Genomic DNA, 26,866 nt, shown 5'->3' with positions numbered 1-26,866 from the left:
AGTCCTGCAATCAATTCCCACTAGGCTTCAAAGTCTGATTCTCTAGGAATTTCTTCTCCCGTAGCCGGACCCCCAGGTTGGGAAGCCTGACGTGGGGCTCAGAACCTTCACTCCAGTGGGTGGACTTCTGTGGTATAAATGTTCGCCAGTCTGTGAGTCACCCACCCAGCAGTTATGGGATTTGATTTTACTCTGATTGCGCCCCTCCTACCGTCTCACTGTGGCTTCTCCTCTGTCCTTGGATGTGGGGTATCCTCCTTGGTGAAGTCCAGGTTCTTCCTGTCAATGATTGTCCAGCAGCCAGTTTTGATTCTGGTGCTCTCGCAAGAGGGAGTGAGAGCACGTCCTTCTACTCCGCCATCTTGGTTAATCTCCGAAAGATCTTTTTTGATCCACATCCTAGAGTAATGATCATAAAAACAATAATAAACAAATGGGACCTAATTAAACTTAAAAGCTTTTGCAGAGCAAAGGAAACCATAAACAAAACGAAAAGAAAGCCCTCAGAATGGAAGAAAATATTTGCAAATGAAGCAACTGACAAAGACTTAATCTCCAAAATACACAAACAGCTATATCAAAAAAACAAACAACCCAATTAAAAAATAGGCAGATCTAAATAGACATTTTCCAAGAGGACATACAAATGGTTAAAAAACTCATGATAAGATGCTCAACATGGTTAATGCAATCAAAACTACAATGAAGTATCACCTCACACCGGTCAGAATGACTGTCATCAAAAAAATGTATAAGCAATAAGTGCTGGAGAGGGTGTGGAGAAAAGAGAACACTTCTACACAGTTGGTGGGAATGTAAATTGGTACGACCTTAATGGAGAACAGTATGGAGATTCCTTAAAATACTAAATATAGAACTACCATATGATCCAACAATCCCACTCCTGGGCATATATCTGGAGAAAACCATAATTTGAAAATGTTCATTGCAGCACTGTTGACAATAGCCAAGACATGGAAGCAATCTAAATGTCCATCGACAGATGAATGGATAAAGAAGATGTGGTACATATATACAATGGAATATTACTCAGCCATGAAATGGACTGAAATTGGGTCATTTTTAGGGACATGGATGGACCTAGAGACTGTCATAAAGAGTGAAGTAAGTCAGACAGAGAAAGGCAAATATGATATGTGGAATATAAAAAAAAAGGCTGCAAATGAACTTATCTACAAAACAGAAATAGAGTTACAGATGTAGAAAATAAACTTATGGTTACTGGGGGTGAGGCTGGGGAGGGATAAATCAGAAGATTGAGATTGACACATGCACACATATATATAAAATAGATAACTAATAAGGACCTAATGTATAGGACAGGGAACTCTACTCAATACTCTGTAATGGCCTGTATGGGAAAAGAATCTAAAAAATAGTGGATATATGTATTTGTATAACAGATACATTTTGCTGTACACCTGAAACTAACAAAACATTGTAAATCAATTATACTACAATAAAAATTTTAAAAAATTAAAAATAAAACTCAAATACTTTCTATGTATTAAAAATGATTTACCATTTAACTGTGTTCTGATTTTTTTTAAACATCTTTATTGAAGTATAATTGCTTTATGATGGTGTGTTAATTTCTGCTTTATAACAAAATGAATCAGTTATATATATACATATGTTCCCATATCTCTTCCCTCTTGCATCTCCCTCCCTCCCACCCTCCCCATCCCACCCTTCTAGGTGGTCACAAAGCACAAAGTCACGAGTTGATCTCCCTGTGCTATGCGGCTGCTTCCCACTAGCTATCTATTTTACATTTGGTAGTGTATATATGTCCATGACACTCTCTCAACCCGTCACATCTCACCCCTCCCCCTCCCCATAACCTCAAGTCCATTCTCTAGTAGGTCTGTGTCTTTATTCCCATCTTGCCACTAGGTTCTTCATGGCCTTTTTTTTCCACTTAGATTCCATATATATGTGTTAGCATACTGTATTTGTTTTTCTTTTTGACTTACTTCACTCTGTATGACAGACTCTAACTCCATCCTCCTCATTACAAATACCTCCATTTCATTTCTATTTATGGCTGAGTAATATTCCATTGTATATCTGTGCCACATCTTCTTTATCCATTCATCCGATGATGGACAATTAGGTTGCTTCCATGTCCTGGCTATTATAAATCGAACTGCAATGAACATTTTGGTACATGACTCTTTTTGAACTATGGTTTTCTCAGGGTATATGCGCAGTAGTGGGATTGCTGGGTCTTATGGTAGTTCTATTTGTAGTTTTTTAAGGAACCTCCATACTGTTCTCCATAGTGGCTGTATCAATTTACATTCCCACCAACAGTGCAAGAGTGTTCCCTTTCCTCCACACCCTCTCCAGCATTTATTGTTTCTAGATTTTTTGATGATGGCCATTCTGACCGGTATGAGATGATATCTCATTGTAGTTTTGATTTGCATTTCCCTAATGATTAATGATGTTGAGCATTCTTTAATGTGTCTGTTGGCAATCTGTATATCTTCTTTGGAGAAATGTCTATTTAGGTCTTCTGCCCATTTTTGGATTGGGTTGTTCGTTTTTTTGTTATTGAGCTGCATGAGCTGCTTGTAAATCTTGGAGATTAATCCTTTGTCAGTTGCTTCATTTGCAAATATTTTCTCCCATTCTGATAGTTGTCTTTTGGTCTTGTTTATGGTTTCCTTTGCTGTGCAAAAGCTTTTAAGTTTCATTAGGTCCCATTTGTTTATTTTTGTTTTTATTTCCATTTCTCTAGGAGCTGGGTCAAAAAGAATCTTGCTGTGATGTATGTCATAGAGTGTTCTGCCTATGTTTTCCTCTAAGAGTTTGATAGTGTCTGGCCTTACACTTAGGTCTTTAATCCATTTTGAGTTTATTTTTGTGTATGGTGTCAGGGAGTGTTCTAATTTCATACTTTTACATGTATCTGTCCAATTTTCCCATCACCACTTATTGAAGAGGCTGTCTTTTCTCCACTGTATATGCTTGCCTCCTTTATCAAAGATAAGGTGACCATATGTGCGTGGGTTTATCTCTGGGCTTTCTATCCTGTTCCATTGATCTATATTTCTGTTTTTGTGCCAATACCAAACTGTCTTGATTACTGTAGCTTTGTAATATAGTCTGAAGTCAGGGAGCCTGATTCCTCCAGCTCCATTTTTCATTCTCAAGATTGCTTTGGCTATTCGGGGTCTTTTGTATTTCCATACAAATTGTGAATTTTTTTGTTCTAGTTCTGTGAAAAATGCCATTGGTAGTTTGATAGGGACTGCATTGAATCTGTAGATTGCTTTGGGTAGTAGAGTCATTTTCACAATGTTGATTCTTCCAATCCAAGAACATGGTATATCTCTCCATCTATTTGTATCATCTTTAATTTCTTTCATCAGTGTCATAATTTTCTGCATACAGGTCTTTTGTCTCCTTAGGTAGGTTTATTAATAGTTATTTTATTCCTTTTGTTGCAATGGTAAATGGGAGTGTTTTCTTAATTTCACTTTCAGATTTTTCATCATTAGTGTATAGAAAGGGAAGAGATTTCTGTGCATTAATTTTGTGTCCTGCTACTTTACCAAATTCATTGATTAGCTCTAGTAGTTTTCTGGTAGCAGTTTTAGGATTCTCTATGTATAGTATCATGTCATCTGCAAATAGTGACAGCTTTACTTCTTCTTTTCCGATTTGGATTCCTTTTATTTCTTTGTCTTCTCTGATTGCTGTGGCTAACACTTCCAAAACTATGTTGAATAATAGTGGTGAGAGTGGGCAACCTTTTCTTGTTCCTGATCGTAGTGGAAATGGTTTCAGTTTTTCACCATTGAGGACAATGTTGGCTGTGGGTTTGTCATATATGGCCTTTATTATGTTGAGGAAAGTTCTCTCTATGCCTACTTTCTGCAGTGCTTTTATCATAAATGGGTGTTGAATTTTGTCGAAAGCTTTCTCTGTATCTATTGAGGTGATCATATGGTTTTTCTCCTTCAATTTGTTAATATGGTGTATCACGTTGATTGATTTGTGTATATTGAAGAATCCTTGCATTCCTGGGATAAACCCCACTTTATCATGGTGTATGATCCTTTTAATGTGCTGTTGGATTCTGTTTGCTAGTATTTTGTTGAGGATTTTTGCATCTATGTTCATCAGTGATATTGGCCTGTAGTTTTCTTTCTTTGTGACATCTTTGTCTGGTTTTGGTATCAGGGTGATGGTGGCCTCGTAGAATGAGTTGGGGAGTGTTCCTCCCTCTGCTATATTTTGGAAGAGTTTGAGAAGGATAGTTGTTAGCTCTTCTCTAAATGTTTGATAGAATTCACCTGTGAAGCCATCTGGTCCTGGGGTTTTGTTTGTTGGAAGACTTTTAACCACGGTTTCAATTTCAGTGCTTGTGATTGGTCTGTTCATACTTTCTATTTCTTCCTGGTTCAGTCTCAGCAGGTTGCGCTTTTCTAAGATTTTGTGCATTTCTTCCAGGTTGTCCATTTTATTGGCATATAGTTGATTGTAGTAATCTCTCATGATCGTTTGTATTTCTGCAGTGTCAGTGGTTACTTCTCCTTTTTCACTTCTAATTCTATTGATTTGAGTCTTCTCCCTTTTTCTCTTGATAAGTCTGGCTAATGGTTTATCAATTTTGTTTATCTTCTCAAAGAACCAGCTTTTAGTTTCACTGATTTTTGCTATTGTTTCCTTCATTTCTTTTTCATTTATTTCTGATCTGATCTTTATGATTTCTTTCCTTCTGCTAGCTTTGGGGTTTTTTGCTCTACTTCTCTAATTGCTTCAGGTGCAAGGTTAGGTTGTTTATTCGAGATGTTTCCTGTTTCTTGAGGTAGGCTTGTATTGCTATAAACTTCCCACTTAGCACTGCTTTTGCTGCGTCCCATAGGTTTTGGGTAGTCGTGTCTCCACTGTCATTTGTTTCTAGGTATTTTCTGAGTTCCCCTTTGATTTATTCAGTGATCACTTCGTTATTAAGTAGTGTATTGTGTAGCCTACATGTGTTTGTATTTTTATAGATCTTTTCCTATAACTGATATCTAGTCTCATAGCGTTGTGGTCGGAAAAGATACTTGGTACGATTTCAATGTTCTTAAATTTACCAAGGCTTGATTTGTGACCCAAGATATGATCTATCCTGGAGAATGTTCCATGGGCACTTGAGAAAAATGTGTATTCTGTTGTTTTTGGGTGGAATGTCCTATAAATATCAATTAAGTCCGTCTTGTTTAATGTATCATTTAAAGCTTGTGTTTCTTTATTTATTTTCATTTTGGATGATCTGTCCATTGGTGAAAGTGGGGTGTTAAAGTCCCCACTATGATTGTGTTGCTGTCGATTTCCCCTTTTATGGCTGTTAGTATTTGCCTTATGTATTGAGGTGCTCCTATGTTGGGTGCATAAATATTTACAATTGTTATACCTTCCTCTTGGATCGATCCCTTGATCATTATATAGTGTCCTTCTTTGTCTCTTGTAATAGTCTTTATTTTAAAGTCTATTTTGTCTGATATGAGAATTGCTACTCCAGCTTTCTTTTGATTTCCATTTGCATGGAATATCTTTTTCCATCCCCTCACTTTCAGTCTATATGTGTCTCTAGGTCTGAAGTGGGTCTCTTGTAGACAGCATATATATGGGTCTTGTTTTTGTATCCATTCAGCCAGTCTGTGTCTTTTGGTGGGAGCATTTAATCCATTTACATTTAAGGTAATTATCGATATGTATGTTCCTATTCCCATTTTCTTAAATGTTTTGTGTTTGTTATTGTAGGTGTTTTCCTTCTCTTGTGTTTCTTGCCTAGAGAAGTTCCTTTAGCATTTGTTGTAAAGCTGGTTTGGTGGTGCTGAACTCTCTCAGCTTTTGCTTGTCTGTAAAGGTTTTGATTTCTCCATCGAATCTGAATGAGATCCTTGCTGGGTAGAGTAATCTTGGTTGTAGGTTTTTCTCCTTCATGACTTTAAGTATATCCTGCCACTCCCTTCTGGCTTGCAGAGTTTCTGCTGAAAGATCAGCTGTTAAACTTATGGGGATTCCCTTGTGTGTTATTTGTTGTTTTTCCCTTGCTTCTTTTAATATGTTTTCTTTATATTTAATTTTTGACAGTTTGATTAATATGTGTCTTGGCGTGTTTCTCCTTGAGTTTATCCTGTATGGGACTCTCTGTGCTTCCAGGACTTGATTAACTATTTCCTTTCCCATATTAGGGCAGTTTTCAGCTATGATCTCTTCAAATATTTTCTCAGTCCCTTTCTTTTTCTCTTCTTCTTCTGGGACCCCTATAATTCGAATGTTGTTGCGTTTAATATTGTCCCAGAGGTCTCTGAGACTGTCCTCAGTTCTTTTCATTCTTTTTTCTTTTTCCTGCTCTGCAGTAGTTTTTTCCACCATTTTATCTTCCAGGTCACTTATCCGTTCTTCTGCCTCAGTTATGCTGCTATTGATCCCATCTAGAGTATTTTTAATTTCATTTATTGTGTTTTTCATCGTTGCTTGGTTCCTCTTTAGTTCTTCTACGTCCTTGTTAAATGCTTCTTGCATTTTGTCTATTCTATTTCCAAGATTTTGTATCATCCTTACTATCATTATTCTGAATTCTTTTTCAGGTAGACTACCTATTTCCTCTTTATTTGTTAGGTCTGGTGTGTTTTGACCCTGCTCCTTCATCTGCTGTGTGTTTTTCTGTCATCTCATTTTGCTTATCTTACTGTGTTTGGGGTCTCCTTTTCACAGGCTGCAGGTTCGTAGTTCCTGTTGATTTTGGTATCTGTCCCCAGCGGCTAAGGTTCGTTCAGTGGGTTGTGTAGGGTTCCTGGTGGAGGGGACTAGTGCCTGTGTTCAGGTGGATGAGGCTGGATCTTTTCTTTCTGGTGGGCAGGTCCACGTCTGGTGGTGTGTTTTGGGGTGTCTGTGGCCTTATTTTGATTTTAGTCAGCCTCTCTGCTAATGGATGGGGCTGTGTTCCTGTCTTGCTAGTTGTTTGGCATAGGGTGTCCAGCACTGTAGCTTGCTGGTCGTTGAGTGAAGCTGGGTCTTGATATTTAAATGGAGATCTCTGAGAGATTTTCGCCGTTTGGTATTATGTGGAGCTGGGAGGTCTCTTGTGGACCAGTGTCCTGAAGTTGGCTCTCCCACCTCAGAGACACAGCCCTGATGCCTGGCTGGAGCACTAAGAGCCTTTCATCCACACAGCAAAGTACGTGGGGAGTTTCTTGCCTTTTGGGAGGTCTGACGTTTTCTGCCAGCATTCAGTGGGTGTTCTGAAGGAGCAGTTTCACGTGTATATTTATTTCTAATGTATCTGTGGGAAGGAAGGTGATCTCCACGTCTTACTCTTCCGCCATCTTCTCAACTCTCTGGAGACAAAGGACTTTATCACAGCAACAGCAGTAGCCAGAGTATCAGCATTTCCTTGCAGTAGTTCCCAACTCCAGTTCCTCCTCCGGTGTGGCGCGGCCGCGGTCGCCTGGGGGGGCTGTGACCTGTGGCGGCGGCAGCGGCGGCGGCGGCGGCAGTCCCTGATTTTTAAAGTTATAAAATTATCTGTGTATGTTTTCCATAGAACCCATTATTGTCTAAATTATATTTCACTATTTCTATTTTTCACTTTTTGTATTTGACTATTTTTATTTCTTTAACAGTTAATTAAGAGATGTTTCTCTTCCAGTGTAGGAAGTAAAGACATCTTTAGTAGAAAAGAAAGCAGTCAGGTTTGGGGGTTATTGGCTGATCATGTATCCTTTCCTTTGTACTACTGCTTCTATCTAACAGGAAGTGAAAAGAATGTACTGGATACAGCATTAATTACCTGTGGTTCAGTCCTGGAAGCCAAACTGAATTTCTCTGAATAATGAGGAACTGCTGAAAATAAACATTAATGATTACTTTAATTACGTTATTAATAAACAATAAATAATTACATAATTACATAATTAACATCACATAATCAATAAACACTAAATGATTACATTAAGTATTATTGACACTGAATTCTTACTCTTTGTGAATCATTTTGCTTATGCCTGACTCTTTTATAAGAACTTGATATCCTTCAATTCTTTAGCCTTCTGTGTGATTCCTCTCTTTAAAACCCAAATAACGGTAGTTTGCATTTTCCTCTCTTGCCTTACTTACAGGAAATAATGTCTTTTACCAAGTTTCCCTCCCCAAAGATTTCTTGGTAAGTTTTAGGAACATTTTCTTGTTCCATGAATGCTTCCTGTATGTCACTTGGCATCTCCAATTCAGGCTGCTTGTCTGGGCTTCTATATAGATCACATCTTGCCAGGTCAATATTACTCTTCCAGGATATTGGAGCCTTCCTATGTGTAAGAACACATCCAACCAATGATTCCTTAAAGTTTACTATTTAAGAAAGTTTTACTCAAAGGACTGAGAACAGAAAAAGTTATAATGTAGACTAGGGAAGGGAATCATGGAAATCCCACCATGCCCTCTTTTATCAGGTAGTAGACAGAATAGTTTCTAGAATACATATGCCACACCCTTCCTCCAGGGGTCTGCCATCACTCTCCTAACCCCCAGATTGCCACTCAGTTACAGGCACCAATTTCCCTTCCATGATCTTTCCATTAGGACTTTCCTACACAGAGTCCAGATGTGTAAACTCAAGAGATAACTGTGCAGAACATTTGGTACTTCAGTACTCAGAAATTTTCCTTTCTAGAACAGAATTGGATTTATACTTGCATATCTAAAAGGCCTCCTTAAAGAGTTTCCCAATCCAAATCCAGTCATACATACATATATAACACATACACAATCTTCATGAAAGATAATTCTGTTTCTATCACAAAAGCAACATGCAAAGTTGCATGTTAACAATATTTAAGAGGAGAACTCAGTAAATACATTTTAAGATAATGAATCACATTTTAGAAATGAACGTAAAAAACTTAAGCCTCTCTGGGGATACAAGAGACTGCAATGTACCCTCTCATTTTCATGAATATGACTTTGTTAGTCTCTTAGAATGATCCTGACTTTCAAATATGAAAATATATCACTGTGAATTTAGGGAGTAAATGACTGCCACAATTAAATCTCTAATTCTTTCTATAGGCCATTTCTAAAATTGGAATGATTTGGAAGTTTCTGGAGCAGAAAGTGAATTACCAGAGTCTATGTTTGCAAACTGTTAGCATAGTTTGTAGTAGTTCTACATTGATATAATTATGAAAATAATGCTTCCCTTTCTGAGAGTTTGAATATCCATGTTAAACTGAAAGAACAGCAGAAGCAAGATGTAATGTCAGAAGACGGCACTACTCTCCAAAACAGAAGGGTTTCTTTTGTCCAGTAAGGTTTCTGCAGTCTTTAACTGGTGGATAACAAGCAACAGGTGGAGAGACAACTGATGTTTGGATGATAAGTGTGAGGCTGAAAAACTTTATGTCTAATTCAAATGGTAGTTTTATTAGAAAATATAATAATTTTCTCTTTTATTCAATGCACAATTTATTGAGTACTTACTATGTGTAATGTTCTGAATTGTGGAGGCTATAAACAAGAAACCATCTGTGCAAAAAGCTAACAGTTTATCGACACTAGATACATAGACATATTCATGCATGCACACAGGACTGTTAAATAAGCTATCATGTAATACATACAATAAGGAAAGGTAGAAAATAATTAGGCAGTTCTGAGGAAAGCCATTCTAGGCACAGAAAGAAGGCAGAATTAGGAATAGCAAGGGGAATAATTTATCTGGAAAAATGGAGTACATGTAAATGGAAGGTGGAATATGAGACTGGGAAGATAAGTTGAACTGACCTTGGAGGCCTTTGAGGATCACACAAATACGCCTATTTCATAATAAGCATATATTATTTCATAATAATAAGGTTCTACAAAAACTTTCAGCCAGGGAGGGACATGATCAGGGCTGTGCTTCAGAAGTCAGTCTGTTTGGTGGTGTGAAGAAGGTAATGTTAGGATAGAGGAAGAAAATAAAAAGTCTGGAAAAAATCTGACATACTAACAGCTGGTTCTTGAAAGTTGTCATTCAGAAATCATTAATGCGTTTCAAGTAGGAAAAATAGTTTGACATTTAAGGGTCCATATTTAATGTTTATCCAGGCTTATGTAAGTTATTAAGCTGAAACTATTCCAGATGTTTCACGATGTTTACTAAAGTTTCTTTCTGGAATTTCTTGTATTTGCAAATATATGGCAATCTGGTGTTAAATGTTTAGAAGCGGGGGAAAAAAGAAATGTGCCCTTCACCCCCCTTGCCGTGTCATACATGAACGTGACTGTGTGAAGCAGAGTGTCTACTGGATTACTTACTCTAAAAGCACAAAGCTGGCTCCTCTGGGCAGTGACAGAGAAAGGAGAAGGCATTCACAAAGGAGTCTTGAGAATATATTTGCTGTTTCTTCTTTTCTTTTCCAACCCTTTTCATGCTGAACATTTTAACTGACCTAGCCTTTGGAGAGTTAAGAGAGTGTCTGGAAGATGGAATTGAAAGCTGCCTCGGAAGAATTTTTGTGAAGAAAAAAACCCCACAATGTTGGAGGTGAAGGAGGTTTTATTTATTACATTGTATCTGGTAAAATATGTTGCTAGCATTCATGCTGACAAGTATAGAAGAAGTTCACCATTCTCTGGAACTGAATCTTCTTTATCCATTCTCTCATTTATCTAATAAAGGTTTACGAGTACCAAGCGCACATTACCATGCTAAGGCCTGGGAAAACTGTCAGGGACTCCAGCTTAAGGCATAATTAGCAGAACAGCTAAGGAACTTGGGAACAGGAAATAGAATGGTGTGTTCAGGAGTGGGACATGCCAGGGAATGAGGCTGATTAGAAAGCAGAGACCAGATCATATATGCCTTGCATAAATTATTAAAAGGTCTGGAATTTACCCTGTAGCAAGTGTGATTCTTTCTGATGGCCATTTCATATACTGAAAGCCTGAAATGTATAAACTACGTACTTGCAAACAAAGTCTGTTCTGGTTGACATTCCTTTTGATCCTCTTTTGAATTTTTATGACTCACTCAATATTGACACAATAAAGAAAGACAGTCGCTAGAACTAGAGCTATCTGCTCTGCCATATTTTGGGGTCACTGGTTTAGGCCCTAAATGTGAAGTTGGGCAAATTGAAGTACTTTGCAGTTAGAGGACATTTAGTTGTCAAAGCAGCAACCTCTGTGAGTGAAATTTCGATTGTGAAACATGCGACAGGAGAAAAGCTATGAATGCTTACTGAATTTGCATAAGTAAATGAGCTAATTTGTGTGAAGTGCTTAGAGCAGTATTTGGCACATAGCACTCAACAAATGTTAGCTACTAATAGTGATAGTATTATTTAATTTTTAAAAGAGAATTAGAGTAGGAAGAAATAAGAAACATTATAAATATGGAATAGGATTATTTGCTTGTTAACTCAGCACCAAGATATCCCAAGTGATACTTCAACAAACACTGATCAGCACATCCTCTGTGCCAGGCACTGATGTAGGCTGTGGGGACACAGCAGGGATCAAAGGAGACAAAAAGCCCTGCCTTAGGGAGGTTACATTCTGGGAGTTTGGCTTAGGCTTTGAAGTCTGGAGCCAGGGTCATATAATTGACTCCAAATACAACAATGACTCTTCCCACCTCTCCTGCAAAGCCTAATGAAGAGGGTTTTGGTGAGGGGCAAGATAATGGCCAGAAGAGATGGCACCAACCCAATGGCTATCACCTGAGTGCAGGACTCACTATTTTTCTGGCTGCTGCTTCTGGATCTCCTGGCCCAGTGGCCCCCCTCCCCCCAGATAACCTGCTAAATTCTCCCTCTGTGGAGTGATGGTTTCTTTAGAGTATGTGATTCTTTTTCTGTAAGAATGTTGCTCCTATTGCATGGTGGGTACCAGGAGAGCCGAGTTCAATTATGAACTGAATGCTAATCAATTATCAGATCAATTATAACTTAGAAGCTTTAGAAGCATGTTTTTCTCAGAAGCCTGACCTAATCTATCATTGCAAAACTGATACTTTCCAGGAAAGAAAAAATCTCCCTTTTCTTTATTTAAACTATACACTAAATGTGGGAGCAGATGATGTCAATAGAATGAAGAGTTTCCTGGTCTAAAAATACCTTTATTATTGTTTAAACCATATTTTTTCTTTGTAAAACTAAAATCTTACCTGGAAAACTTTTAAAAATTTCACACAAACATCTGTGAAAGTTGATAAATTGATTTTAAGTGATGAGTCCTTTAACTCTGGTCTGAATAATGTCCAAAACTTGCTTTAACACTGCTCTACAGAGCATTCAGTGCATACTTCATCAGTCCAAGCACTTAAAAAAAACCTCTTTTTTGTGTGTCTTTTTATCTTTTCACCCACAGGAATGTAGGGTTGATTATTTTATTGATTCCGAAGTAGTTGTTAAACCAGGAAGTATACTAGGGCTTTCAGGATTGAACATTTGAAATGGTGTGGATAGACTCAAACAACTCTTCAGCTAATAATGGAATCATACTGGATTAAAACATCCAGTAAAAGAACAGGAAATTCAGGACAATTGGTTTGTGAGAATTTAGAATAAGTGTTATTTACTTAGAAAATGGATTTATGAAGTGTAAATCAACCTAAATTATACTTTTTTTAATGAGGGGTTGGAAATAGATTCCAATAAATAGCTGAATAAATAGCTGAATCGAGAGAATTATATATACTACTATGTATAACTTTCACTGAAATTTTAAACAAAATGTCTCAAGATATTCTTGAGGAATATCTTCACAGCAATGTATATTGGATGACAATAAAGATAGAATTTTTAAAGTTGGTGAACAATTATTTCCAAATATATTCTAGTAAGATGTACCTTAAGACATCTGCTTCTATTTAACATTGTATCAAGAACAAAGTGACACAAACTATCTTCCCAAATCTGCTAATCAAACAAAATTGGAAGAGTAATATATGGATAATACAATAAAAATTACAAAGAACTGTCCAAGACCTCAACAGTCCAAAAGATTGCTACTAACAACCTTACATTTAAGGAAGATTAAGGTTTTCCATTTGAATAAAAAAATTTTTAATTAAAAAAAGAAAGTATAATGTGTGAGGTACCTGACTTCATAGAAGTTTATGTGAAAAAAAGTGTTTTAATTCACTAGAGATTAATATAAATATTTCACGACTATTAAAGATATTGTATAGACCCAGAGAGGTAAAATAGTTTTAATCTTCAGTGGTCATGATACATGTGGTATATTATATTTAGTACTTAATGTGATATTTTAATAGAAGTGTCTATAAACAATGTTATTTCCAAAGGAATTAAAATGACATGGTGAAAGGAATGGAAACCACTTAATGTGAAGAAGCATTGAGGGTCCTAGGAATGTTTAGACCATAGAAGAAAGCATATGTAAGAGAAATGCCAGTTGTATTCAAATATACAGAGCAACATTAGGTGGATGAGAAATTGATTTATTCTATATTGGTCAAGAAGACAAATCTAGAATCAGTAAGTGAAAATTAAAAAGGGGCATTTGACTCAATGTAAAGAATTTTCTGGAGGTCAAGATGGCATAGTAGGAGGATGGTGGGCCAACCTCCCCTCCAAATGCATCAAAACTACGACGACACATAGAGCGACTCTCACTGAAATCAACCTAGCGGCTAGCAGAACAGCTCTTCTACAACGAAGGTTGTAAAGAAAGATCCACACAGAGTCTGGAAGGAAGGGAGGAGAAGCAATCTGGTTGGACCCGCACACCTAGCAGGGGACACAGGAGACAGGCACAGAAGAGGAGGGGTATATCACAGATTCAGGGATCCTCTCTGGGGAGTGAGACATTTGAGCTACATATTAGGAACCCTAGCCTTGGGGTCTCACACAGGGAAGAGGAGCCCCCTAAGCTGGTTTGAAAACCAGTGGGGCTTACTGGAAGGCTGTAAGAAACTGAGACTCTGCTATTAAAGAGTGAGCACACATGCTTGCTTACTCCCAGTCACATTGCGGAGACAGCAGACTGAAAACTGCCTGGGGAGCTGGCAGCGTAACATGGCCAAGCAAGCTTACATTGAGATTATGGGCACATAAGTCATTTCCAAATAATACAACCAGTTTTTCTTTAACATCCACAGCATTCCTTCATTTCAGTTATATATAAGTAAAAGGTTTTTATGTCTGCTTGAAAACATTTCCTTTCTTTTTTCTTTCTTTTCTTTCTTTTTAACCTACATATGCCCATCCCTTTTTCTTCCTTATTTCTAGAGAATCAAATTTACTATCAAAATCACAACCCTAATGTCTTCCGTAGGCCTGTTTCCTGGGAGCATTTTATGGCCTATGCCTTATGCCTTGTCATGTGCATCTCTTCTTTGGGTTCACTTAGAGATAGGCCAGGGGCAGATAACTTAGAGACTTTTAGGCCATGGGGGAAAAGATGTTTATTCTTTTCTTCTGAGAGCTGGAAAGTTAGGAGATTTTTGAGCATAGGATGACATGATCTATTTATATTGTAAAAGTATCATTCTTTCTACAGCTGAATAGGAAAATGATGGCAGAGATCCAAAATGAGGCAGGCAGCCAGGGGCAGTTATCAAGGCAGAACTGACTGTAGCTTGACCTAAAGTTACTAGTAGGGGTGGTAAGAAACGCTAGGCGTTAGTATATATTGTATTGGGGTTGGCCAAAAAGTTCGTTCGGGTTTTTCTGTAAGATGTTACAAAAACCCAAATGAACTTTTTGGCCAAACCAATATTTTCATATATTTCTCATAAACCGTATAACTGGCATGAGAGAAACTTTTGCTACATAAAAACTTGAATTTAGTCTCTGAAATTATTACTTTATGTCCTCTCTCATTTGGTAATTAGTAACATAAGGGAAAGCTTAAAAGGTCACGGTGTTGTACTGGTGAGCATTTCTGCAAAAGATCTGAGAACAGTTATTAGTCATCAGTTTAGCTTTTCTTTGTCTCTTTTTCTTAGGAAAAGAGAAAAATGGACTCTTTAACACTAAAGTTACCAAAGTGGATAAAGTTATAAACCATATAAGTTATGGTTTATGCATGTGTTCATTTTTGTCTTAACAGTGAACTCATCTATACTACTGTTGGGTAAATAAATGTCTGACTTGGGAAACACATGTATTTTCTGAAAATGTAAACACTTGAGGATATAAATGGAAAAGCTTTAATGAAAATAAAACTACCTCAAAGCAATTGTTGACTTGCTGAACTTGAGCACTGTTGAACTTGAATAAGTTGTAGTGAAGTGACACAAAGTAATTGAGAGAATGGTGGAATCGGAGTCTAAATATCTGGATTTGAACCACAGCCCTGACACTCAGTAGATTTATGACCTTGGGCAAGCTACTTGCTTTCCCTAAGTTTCAGTCTCCTCATTTGTAAAAATGAGGATAATGATGCTTGTTTTGAAGATTTATGATGAAATCCTGCCTCAAAAGGAACCTGGCACACAGGCTACTTGAATCTGAGAACTCATTTTTCTTTTATTCCAAGTTGACTGGCTTCTGCTATATTTCATTATCTTTGAAAGTTTTGGCTTAACTATTTAACTATAACACTTCAAAGTAATTCCAATGTAAGCTGAAGTTAAAAGGAAGGATACTGAATGAGCTGTATATTTATTTTTTCTATTTTCTTTTTCTAGAAAGTTTACCTAAAGTTTTGGAAAGTGTATGTCTTGTTTTATTCTTTTGGTGGTTGCCTATACATTGAAAATTGTCTTTCAACTAATTTATTTAATTATCCATGTGTAAAGCTATTGACTTCTGCTACTTTGTCACTATTATTTGATGCTTCTGATCCAGACAGCTTTTGTTGCTCACTGTCAGGTATTTTATAACAGTTTTTTCCCCAGCTTTAAAAAAATTATCATCCAGATATGTTTGAGGAGCATAAAATATTTAATTGATTTTTCAAAACAAGTAGAAATTTATGATTGAAAACAAATAATAATTATAAAATTGAAGATGCATTTTCAAATTATAGTTATGCTTTAATACTTACAATTTCTAGATTTTTTAATATTCTGCCCCTAAGACGATGTTGGAAGAGGTCATTGAGAGGACATGATCCCCAGTTGACACTTGATCTGGACCCAGGCAATCGCAGGGACCTCATCCCCTCCCCTGGTCTTGGAATGCATGTTCTGCCCACAATTCCTGCACTAGGTGCCACTTCAAGGATGTAGTCTTGAGAGAACAATTTAGTGTTGAGACCATCTGGATGGTATACATGACTGAACCCAGTTAAGGTCTCTACATAAACTTTTAAGATTCTGGCAGGCCGGGGTGGGTGGACATCTCCTCATCTTGTGACCACCCAAGACAAGTCTCATTTTACGTTTCCTTGCTTATTAAACCTGGCACCTACCAGTCTTGTGTGGTCTTCCTCTTTCTTTGGTTTCTCCTTGCCCTCTGTGTAAAAGGGCCTGTTTCAGATTTCACCTGGGAAGCTCCTGAGGTTGCAACCAACAGGCGATGTACCTGATCCCTCTACCTCTCCCTCTTGCCTGGAGATGTTTCTTTTAGCGCTGATTTTCCTTTTCTTGATTTCTGTATGTTAATTTATTTCTTGACCAGCATCTTTGTATTTTTTTCCCCTTGGAATGATACATAAGTGGTATACTTCATGAGACTTGCATTTCTAAAATTTTATTTTTTTTGCCATTGCAGATAAATGGAAAAGTGGATTTGATTCCCAGAAAGAAAGTCAAGATATGGGTCAGTGAAAGCTTAGCGTCAGAATAAGGTACTTTTATTTGCATTCCAATTATGACCAAGACTAGCAATATTAAGTCTTAAGACTTAGAAAGTATTTCTCATGCGATGACTTTTACACCTGTTTCATTATAGTTATTAGCACTAAATACCTCCAAGAAATCTCCAATGTTGTGTGTTTATTTAGTTGGGACAAGAAGAGAGAGGACAAGTTTATAAATATGCTTCTGATCCACAGTGATCAAGTGTTAGCAAAGGAAGTGTTCTGGTGGATAAAACTTTCGGGGCATAATAGAGAAAAGGACAAAGGAATGATCTAGAGTATCATCCCAGGATAATTTTTTTTTAATTGAAATATAGTTGATTAACAATGTTGTGTTAGTTTCAGGTGTACAGCAAAGTGATTCAGTTATACACACATACGTATCTATTTTTTTCAGATTCTTTTCCTTTGTAGGTTAGTACAAAATATTGAGTATAGTTCCCTGTGCTATACAGTTGGTCCTTGTTTGTTATCTATTTTGTACATAGTAGTATGTATATGTTAATCCCAAACTTCTAATTTATCCCTCCCTCCACTTTTCCCCTTTGGTAACCATAAGCTTGTTTTCTCTGTCTGTGGGTTTATTTTGTATACCTACTTTTTTATATAAGTTCATTTGATCATTTTTTTTTAGATTCCACATATGAATGATGTCATATGATATTTGTGTTTCTCTGTCTGACTTGCTTCATTTAGTATGATAATCTCTAGGTCCATCCATGTTACTGCAAATGGCATTATTCCATTCTTTTTTTATGCCTGAGTAATATTCCATTGTATATATATACCACATCATCTTTATCCATTCATCTGTCAATGGACATTTAGGTTGCTTCCATGTCTTGGCTATTGTAAATAGTGCTGCAATGAACATTTTCAAATTACGGTTTTCTCCAGATATATGCCCAGGAGTGGGATTGGAGGATCATATGGTAGCTCTATTTTTAGTTTTTTTAAGGAACTTCCATATTGTTCTCCATAGTGGCTGCACCAATTACATTCCTTCCAACAGTGTAGGAGGGTTCCTTTTTCTCCACACACTCTCCAGCATTTATTATTTGTAGACTTTTTGATGATGGCCTCTCTGATCAGTGTGAGGTGATACCTCATTGTAGTTTAGATTTGCATTTCTCTAATAATTAGTGATGTTGAGCATCTTTTCATGTGCCTTTTGGCCATCTGTATGTCTTCTTCGGAGAAATGTCTATTTAGACCTTCTGCCCAGTTTTTGATTGGATTGTTTGGTTTTTTTTCATATTGAACTGTATGAGCTCTTTGTGTATTTTTCAGATTAATCCCTTTTCAGTTGCATCATTTGCAAATATTTTCTCCCATTCTGTAAGTTGTCTTTTCATTTTGTTTATGGTTTCCTTTGCTGTGCAAAAGCTTTTCAATTTAATTAGGACTCATTTTTTTTTTTTTTCCTGTTTTTGTTTCCATTACTCTAGGAGATAGATCCAAAAAGATATTGCTGTTATTTAGGCCAGAGGGTGTTCTACCTATGTTTTCCTCTAGGAGTTTCATAGTATCTGGTCTTACATTTAGGTCTTTAATCTATTTTGAGTTTGTGTGTGTGTGTGGTGTTAGAGAATGTTCTAATTTCACTCTTTTACATGTGACTATCCAATTTTCCCAGCACCACCTACTGAAGAGACTGTCTTTTCTCCATTGTATATTTTTGCCTCCTTTGTTGAGTGTGGTTATATTATTAATTTGAGTTCATTTGTTTCTGATTGCATACAGTTCTAGGGTTTTTTCTCATTTTTAAAAATTTTCATATTTTAAAATGGAAAATATTAGTATGCTTCTAAATTTCAAAACTACACAAAAATTAAGCTAGAGAAGTATCATTCCCAGCTATGAACCTTCTCCTAGCTTCTTGCTCCTTTTCACCCCTTTCAAGTAATTTATTTCATTATTTTATGGCTTATTCTTCCTGTTTCTATTTGCAAAAGTAAGGACACACACACAGTGTATCATGTACTGATATGCACTTTTCTTTTTCATTACTGTAACCTAAAAATCACTCCATATTTATTCATATAAGTCTTCCTTGATCTTTTTACGGCTGTGTAGTCTTCCATTGTGTGGATGTATAGTAGTTTAACCAAACAATTCCCATGTTTGGACATTTAGGTAGCTTTCAGTATTTTGCAGTTACAAATAACATGCAACTTGTATTTTCATAGTGTTCTAAACATATCTTCATGGTAACTTTCTAGAAGTGAGATTTCTGGTACAAAGTGTAAATGTATATATAATTTTGTTAGATATCACCAAATTCTTCAAAAGGATTGTACAATTTTGCATTCCCAAAGCAAAGTGTGAGAATACCTGTTTCTCCACAGCCTTGTCAGTAGAGTTCATTATTAAGATTTTGAATTTCTACCAATTGAATGTTGATAAAAGATATCTTAGTGAGGTTTTAATTTGCATTTTCTTTATTATAAATAACATTGAACAGCATTTCATGTGTTCAGGGATCATATGCTTTTTATGAATTCATCTATGTTCATATCTTTTGCCACTTTTTCTATAGAATTTTTGTCTTTTACTTTCCCCAAATTAAAAAAAAAGTTTATTTTTACTAGGCATATTATCCCTTTATCTGTAATATATATTGCAAAAAATTTCTCCTGATTTGCTATTTTGTTTTATTTTTTATGTTGATAACATTATGGAAATTATTTTACTGTCTACCTGATAATTCTGATAAATTTAATTTTACTAATGAATAATCAACTTTATTTACATTTTCAGTTTTTTATGCAGGTGTGCAAAATTTGCTTCTTATTATACTGTATTATTTTATGATAATGTATATTTCTCCCTCTGTATCAATAATTATCTCTTTCATGTCTTCTCTTTTTTTAAAAAAAGTGTTCATTTAGCTAGTGTTTTGTCTATTTTGTTGATTTTTTTAAAAGTCAGGAGTTTGACTGAATTTAACAGGCTATTTTCTTTCCTCTACTGAGTTAATCTCTACTTTTACCTCTATTATTTTCTTTTATTCTCTATTATTATCACTTTATTTTCTATTATTTTCTTTTATCTCTATTATCTTCTTACTTACTTTTTTTGAACTTTTTGAGTTGTGAATTTATTTATTTACTTTTTATCTGTCTATTCACATGGAACAAGAACTGGTAAACTTTTTTTGTAAAGGGCCTATATAGTATACATTTTAGGTTTTGTGAGCTGTTTCAACTCTGCAGTTGTAGTGCAAAAACAGTCATAAGAGAATAAGCTTGACTGTTTTTACAGGTCACACAAAACAGACATTGGGCTGAATTTTCCCCTTGGGATTGTAGTTTTCTAACCCCTGATATAGATGTTTAAGACTATGAATTTTCCTCTGATTATTACTTTAAATATAGCCCACACATTTTAATACATAATATTTTTGTTATCATTCTTTTTTCAGAAATTTTGTAACTTATGATTATATTTCATCTTCCACCTGGGAGTTATTTAATAGAAGGTCTTTTATTTCCATGTGGAATTTCTTTTAATTTCTAGTTGTTTTGCATTGTGATCAGAGTGTAGTTGTAACTGTTTCTAATTTATGGAACTTACTGGTTCTTTCTTTGTGACCTAATATATGGATAATTTTTGTGAATATTTTATGTGCATTTGAGAAGAAAGAATATTCTCCATAGCACTGTGTAATGTTTGATATATCCCCATATATTCTATATTGTTGATTATGTTGTTTAGATTTTCCATGGCCCAATTTTTTTCATTTGATCTGTCTTGAACTGAGAATAATGTGTTAAAGTCTCCAGTTTTTAATATCTACTTCATCTTTCTCTCTCACAGTTTGTTTTAAATAAATGATTAATATATGGCCATAGATATTACAATTTTTATTTCTTAATTGTGAATTGTGGCTTATAGCATTTTAAAATCTCTTTTTTGTTCTCATTTAATGTTTTCTGACTTGAATTTTACTTAGATATAAAAAATACACAAGCCCTGCTTCCTTACTGCTTCCATTTGCTATCTATATTTTTGCCTTTGCCATTATGTTTAACACTTTTTTTCAATCTTATTTTTTCAATTTTTTTATTAGTTATCTATTTTATACATATTAATGTATATGTGTCAGTTCCAATCTCCCAATTCATCCCACCACCACCCCATCCCCAGCTTTCCCCCCTTTGTGTCCATATGTTTGTTCTCTACATCTGTGTCTATTTCTGTCTTGCAAACCAGTTCATCTGTACCATTTTTCTAGATTCCACATATATGTGTTAATATACGATACTTTTTTTTCCTCTTTTTGACTTACTTCACTCTGTATGACAGTCTCTAGGTCCACCCACATCTCTACAAATGACCCAATTTTGTTCCTTTTTATGGCTGAGTAATATTCCATTATATATATATATATATATATATATATATATATACCACATCTTCTTTATCCATTCGTCTGTTGATGGGCATTTAGGTTGCTTCCATGACCTGGCTATTGTAAATAGTACTGCAATGAACATTGGGGTGTATGTGTCTTTTTAAATTATGGTTTTCTCTGTGTATATGCCCAGTGGTGGGATTGCTGGGTCACATGGTAATTCTATTTTTAGTTTTTTAAGGAACCTCCATACTGTTCTCCATAGTGGCTGTATCAATTTACATTCCCACCAACAGTGCAAGAGGGTTCCTTTTTCTCCACACCCTCTCCAGCATTTGTTGTATGTAGATTTTCTGATGATGCCCATTCTAACTGGTGTGAGGTGATACCTCATTGTAGTTTCGGTTAACATTTCTCTAATAATTAGTGATGTTGAGCAGCTTTTCGTGTACCTCTTGGCCATCTGTATATCTTCTTTGGAGAAATGTCTATTTAGGTCTTCTGCCTGTTTTTGATTGGGTTGTTTGTTTTTTTGATATTGAGCTGCATGAGCTGTTTATATATTTTGGAGATTAATCCTTTGTCCGTTGATTCATTTGCAAATATTTTCTCCCATTCTGAGGGTTGTCTTTTCACCTTGTTTATAGTTTCCTTTGCTGTGCAAAAGCTTTGAAGTTTCATTAGGTCCCATTTGTTTATTTGTGTTTTTATTTCCATTACTCTAGGAGGTGGGTCAAAAAAGATCTTGCTGTGATTTATGTCAAAGAGTGTTCTTCCTATGTTTTTCTCTGAGTTTTATAGTGTCTGGTTTTACATTTAGGTCTTTAATCTATTTTGAGTTTATTTTTGTGTACGGTGTTAGGGAGTGTTCTAATTTCATTCTTTTACATGTAGCTGTCCAGTTTTCCCAGCACCACTTATTGAAGAGACTGTCTTTTCTCCATTGTATATCCTTGCCTCCTTTGTCAGACATTAGTTGACTATAAGTGTGTGGGTTTATCTCTGGGCTTTCTATCCTGTTCCATTGATCTATGTTTCTGTTTTTGTGCTGGTACCAAACTGTCTTGATTACTGTAGCTTTGTAGTATAGTCTGAAGTCAGAGAGTCTGATTCCTCTAGCTCTGTTTTTTTCACTCAAGGTTTCTTTGGCTATTCAGGGTCTTTTGTGTCTCCATACAAGTTTTAAGATTTTTTGTTCTAGTTCTGTAAAAAATGCCATTGGCAATTTGATAGGGATTGCATTGAATCTGTAGATTGCTTTGGATAGTATAGTCATTTTCACACTATTGATTCTTCCCATCCAAGAACATGGTATATCTCTCCATCTCTTTGTGTCATCTTTGATTTCTTTCATGAGTGTCTTATAGTTTTCTGAGTACAGGTCTTTTACCTTCTTAGACAGGTTTATTCCTAGGTATTTGATTTTTTGTTTAACACTTTTGACTTACTGATTTAAGTGTTTCACATGTACACAGAAGAGAGATGGGTTTGCTTTATGAGCCAATTTGAAAATCTTTTTCTTTGGTAGGTGACTGAAGCCTGTTCATATTTATTGATATGATTGATATGTTGCTTCTTTCATATTATTTATAATTACTAATTACTATGTCTATTGTGTTACCTTTACTGTACTTCTTTCTGTTTTTTTTTTTTTTTTGAGTCTTCTTTCCTCTATTTAAAAAATTTCTTTTGGTTATGAGGAAGTTTTATATTTTGTTTTAATTATTGCCTATTCAAGTGTACCTTTTATATTACCTTTAATCCACTTATTCCTTGCTTAATATTTCAGTATGCAGTTTGTGAAATTTAAATGATAGTCTTTGATTCCCAGCTATTCACTTTAACAACAGTCAATGATCTTAGTCTACTTTCTCCTTTCTTGTTTTCTCCTTCTATTCATTAGTTACATTATTTCTACTTTTTCAGAATATGTAATGTTTACATAGTATTTTTTCACCCATGTACCTAAACCTATATCTAATCTCGTATTAGTTCTACAATTAGATGTACTATATGCTCACCTTCTGTTCTTTTGTAGAAACCTCCCTGAGACAGGCTGGGACCTGGGGCCCTTTGCTGCAGTGCTGCAGTTCTTGCATCTGGACACACCTCTCCTGGAGCAACAAAATATAAAGAAACTGTATGGGACTAAAAATAACTGCATGCATGTGCTGCTGGAGTAAATTCTGGACAAAAGATACATAGAGACCAAAAAACCCAACTGCCACTTTTGAAAAGCCTCGAGCAAAAGCAGGGGGTCAGAAGTAAAAGCAGGGTACTGAGCATGACCCCTGCACACAACATCACCTAAGGGGTGGGAAACAACCCAAGCCACCCCTCCGGCCCGACCCCTGGACACATCTCTACCCTTACTCCATATAAGGAACAAGCTCATGCCTCCCTCAGGGAGCCAGCAAGTAAGGGAAACTGTTGTTTGTTCTTGCTCCCCCCTACTGCAGCAGGGGCCCCAATAAAGCTTTGCCTGAATTTCTTGTCTGGCCTCTAGTCAATTTCTCTTCATTGGGGAAGGCCAAGAACCCTGGCTGGTATGATCCCCAGTCATTATTTGTTTTGATGAAGTTCATCTGGTAGTAGAATCCCCATGAAGAGAGCTCATGGTTACAGTATATCGTGAGTTCCTTCTCATACAAATTTGTTTATTTTTAGAAGCTTGTTACTTGAAGTATTGCTTGGCTGGATATAAAATCCTTGGCTCCCACTTTTCTTAGACTTTTAAAAATGCTGCTATCTATCTCCTTGCTTTTTATGTTGCTCTTGAAAACTCTGGCACCATTGTAATGGTTTTGTCCTTATAGCTTGATATTTTTGTCCAGGAATCCTGATGATTTTGCTTATGTCTTTAAAGCCTAATAGTTTTACTAAGATTTGTCTCAGAGTTTATTGTTCTGAGTCAATTTCCTTAGGTATACAATGGGCCCTTACAGTATGTACATTTAACAGTCTTCTGAAAGTTTTTTTGGATTATATGTTTAAATACTACTTCTGTTAGATTGTTTTGCTTTTCTTCTTCTGAAACTACTTGTATGCATGCTGGGCCTTCTTTGCCTGCTTTCTGTTTCATTCAGTATCTCTCTAATCACTTTTTTTTCCTTATCTTACTTCAATTTCTTGGTTATTTTTTTCCTTCTTCAATGTCCCTTGTTAAATTTTCTTTTGAATTTATTATCTTTTAAGTACTTTGTAATTTATTCTTCTTTTCAGAGATGGCTTATCTTTTTGTTAAATTCTTTCCTGAGTTCACTAAACTATGGTTTCTTTCTTCCATGTGAGGAATTTTTTGGTAGTTATTTTTTACACCATTTCTATTTTTACTTTTTAAATTTTTGTTTCTTGATTTTTTTAAATTTATTTTTTAACATCTTTATTGGAGTATAATTGTTTTACAATGGTGTGTTAGTTTCTGCTTTATAACAAAGTGAATCAGTTATACATATAAATATATCCCCATATCTCTTCCCTCTTGCATGTCCCTCCCTCCCACCCTCCCTATCCCACCCCTCTAGGTGGTCACAAAACACCAAGCTATCTCCCTGTGCTATGCAGCTGCTTCCCACTAACTATCTATTTTACATTTGGTAGTGTATATATGTCCATGCCACTCTCTCACTTTGTCCCAGCTTACCCTTCCCCCTCCCCGTAGCCTCAAGTCCATTCTCTAGTAGGTCTGCATCTTTACTCCCATCTTGCCCCTAGGTTCTTCATGACCATTTTTTTTCTTAGATTACATATATATGTGTTAGCATACAGTATTTGTTTTTCTCTTTCTGACTTACTTCACTCTGTATGACAGACTCTAGGTCCATCCACTTCACTACAAATAACTCAATTTCGTTTCTTTTTATGGCTGAGTAATATTCCATTGTATATATGTGTCACATCTTCTTTATCCATTCATCTGTTGATGGACACTTAGGTTGCTTCCATGTCCTGGCTATTGTAAATAGAGCTGCAATGAACATTGTGCTACATGTGTCATTCTGAATTATGGTTTTCTCAGGGTATATGCCCCGTAGTGGGATTGCTGGGTCGTATGGTAGTTTTATTTTTAGTTTTTTAAGGAACCTCCATACTGTTCTCCATAGTGGCTCTATCAATTTACATTCCCACCAACAGTGCAAGAGGGTTCCCTTTTCTCCACACCCTCTCCAGCATTTATTGTTTGTAGATTTTTTGATGATGGCCATTCTGACTGATATGAGATGATATCTCATTGTTTTTCAGTTTGGTTGCTCTCTTCTTTCTTTCTTTTTTTTTTTTTTTTTTCCTTTTTATGATTCTTGATTTTTTAAAAAAATCTTCAAATTTTTGTTTGAGGATTTAAAATTCAGATTAAAGTGTTGTGCTGCAGTTTTCTCCTGTTTGTGTATATTTTTTATTTTTTGAGTAGAAATTCTCTCAACAGAAATTTTTGATTCACATTTTTCTTCTTCTAATAGCTTTGTATGAAATTTGTCTTTTTTTTTTTTTTTTTTCCTACTCTTGAGTATCTAATGGACAATATTCCTGGTTTGAGGGCTACTTCTTTCAGTTTATCAAAATATGTTAGTTAATGGATACTCTTGTTTCTTTTGGTGATGATAGAGGGTGACAAGTTGTTTTGTTTTTGCCCCCTTTTGTTTCTACAAGCTTATTACTTCCCATTCCCTTCCCCTTTCCTTTCCCTTTACTACCATATCTTCCCAAGGGGTACCATTCTTCTCTATTTACCTTTCTCCTGAAGAAGCAGTTCTTCTCTAAGGCTACTACCTCCCTTTCTTCCCAGTTTTAAGTACCTTCTCAATGGTTGGTGCAGTGAATTTCCAAGTCTCAGACCAATATTTGGGCATTTGGTAATGAAATTTTTTTCTAGGGGTGCTTTTTCTGTATTTCATGAATATACTCTGTCCCTCTTCTCAAGGAATCTCTTATTCTCCACACCCACAGGCATGTAGCCGCAGTGAGAACTTTCTTGGGCTTTGGCACTTATTTCTTCAGTTACAAATAATTTTAATTTAGTGGTATTCTCAGTCTTCTAATAATGTTGAAAATTTGGATCACATATTTTATTTGCCTTCCTTGTTGCTCTTTTTTGGTTTGGTTTTGTTTTGTTTTGGGGTAGTGTGTGAAGAGATTCACATTTGGCAGTCACCATTATCCTCCATACATAAAGCTTTAAATAGATACTTTTTTTTGAAATTAAAATTGTATCAGAAAATACATGGCAAAGCCTCCATATGTACTGTCCTAGCAAGAAAAATCTCTCAGTCTGCAGGTTATATTCTGAAAATATCCATTTCTTTTTAACAGACCAATATTGTGTTGTTTTCCTGGAAAACCACCTTTCTCTGAATAAGTTAGTATGTTTCAAGAAATGTTTTTCATAAATATATAACAGAAATAAATTAGAGTTAGTATCTCTGGACTCAATCTTGTGATCCTGGTACTTAATCTGGTCAGTTTACAGTTTAACTGAGTAGCTTTTCAGCTCTTCCTTTCCTCCCTTCCCATAAATTAAGTTTAGGCTTACTCTAGCTTCAGGGAAATTTAGTGTGTGGTAGCGGAGTGAAAGTTTGACTACATAAGCAGAAATTATGAGGGCATTTCCATTATTTGAAGGAATTAGTAAATTACTATCATTAGGAAATAAAACACCAGGTTGTTTAATATAAAAGTGTCAGAAGGCTTTTCTTAGATGGACTGTCTGCATCAGTGTAGTGATAACTAACT

General features: G+C 35.8%; 2 long non-coding RNA genes across 2 annotated transcripts in view; one reads left to right on the top strand and one right to left on the bottom strand.

The window, feature by feature from the left end:
• Positions 1-26,866, bottom strand: part of LOC309641933 — an 870,732-nt gene that overhangs the window by 304,236 nt on the left and 539,630 nt on the right. The gene's annotated exons all lie outside the window — the stretch shown is intronic.
• On the top strand, positions 699-15,615 carry LOC309641930. Its single transcript, XR_014252867.1, has 2 exons — positions 699-1,554; positions 7,527-15,615. It is a non-coding gene; the product is annotated as an uncharacterized lncRNA (long non-coding RNA).

Source organism: Balaenoptera physalus (assembly GCF_965194825.1).
Source record: "Balaenoptera physalus genome assembly, chromosome: 13".
NCBI classification, from domain to species: Eukaryota; Metazoa; Chordata; class Mammalia; order Artiodactyla; family Balaenopteridae; genus Balaenoptera; species Balaenoptera physalus.
This window is presented reverse-complemented; position numbering and strand designations above follow the sequence as displayed.